This window comes from Nothoprocta perdicaria, unplaced genomic scaffold (genome assembly GCF_003342845.1).
Source record: "Nothoprocta perdicaria isolate Ctin4 unplaced genomic scaffold, notPer1 scaffold_101, whole genome shotgun sequence".
Lineage (NCBI taxonomy): Eukaryota > Metazoa > Chordata > Aves > Tinamiformes > Tinamidae > Nothoprocta > Nothoprocta perdicaria.
In genome coordinates this window covers 2473196-2473939 of record NW_020454106.1, presented here as the reverse complement: position 1 = coordinate 2473939, position 744 = coordinate 2473196, and the positions used below count along the sequence as shown (strand labels likewise).

General features: G+C 50.8%; 1 protein-coding gene across 1 annotated transcript in view; it reads right to left on the bottom strand.

The window, feature by feature from the left end:
* NCOA1 (nuclear receptor coactivator 1) overlaps window positions 1-744 on the bottom strand; it is a 92091-nt gene that overhangs the window by 2036 nt on the left and 89311 nt on the right. The window lies entirely within an intron of this gene.

The window sequence follows — 744 nt, the reverse complement described above, 5'->3', positions numbered from 1 at the left end:
TGTGGTCCTACAAAAGTGTACACAGTCCTGCAGAGTTTAAGTGATCCTGCATGACAGCACATGGTCCTACATGAGTGTGATCCTGCAAGAGCGTGTGTGGTCCTGTATGACCATGTGTAGTCCTGCCTGAGCATGTGTGATGCTGCATGATGGCGTGTGGTCCTACATGATAGCGTGTGATCCTACACGAGCACGTGTAATCCTGCTCAACTGTACATGGTCCTGGATGAGTGTGTGTGATCCTCCATGACCATATGTGGTCCTGCATGAGCATGTGTGGTCCTGCATGAGTGTGCATGGTCCTACATGAGTGTGTGATCCTGCATGACCATGCGTGGTCCTGCATGAGCTTGTGTGGTCCTGCATGACCATGCATCATCTTGAACGACCATGTCTGGTCCTGCATGACAGCATGTGGTCCTACATAAGCGTGTGTGATCCTGCACGAGTGTGCATGGTCCTATATGAGTGTGTGTGATCCTGCATGACCATGTGTTGTTCTGCACAAGCTTGCATGTTCCTGCATGACCATCTGTTTGGTTCTGCATGATGATGTACAGTCTTGCAKGACCATGTGTGGTCCTTGATGAGTRTGCACATTCCTGCACGAGTATGCATGGTCTTGCATGACCGCGTGTGGTCTTACGTGAGCGTGTGTGGTCCTACATGAGCGTGCATGGATCTGCGTAACGGTGTGTGGTCCTGCATGAATGGATGTGGTCCTAGATGAGCGTGCATGGATCT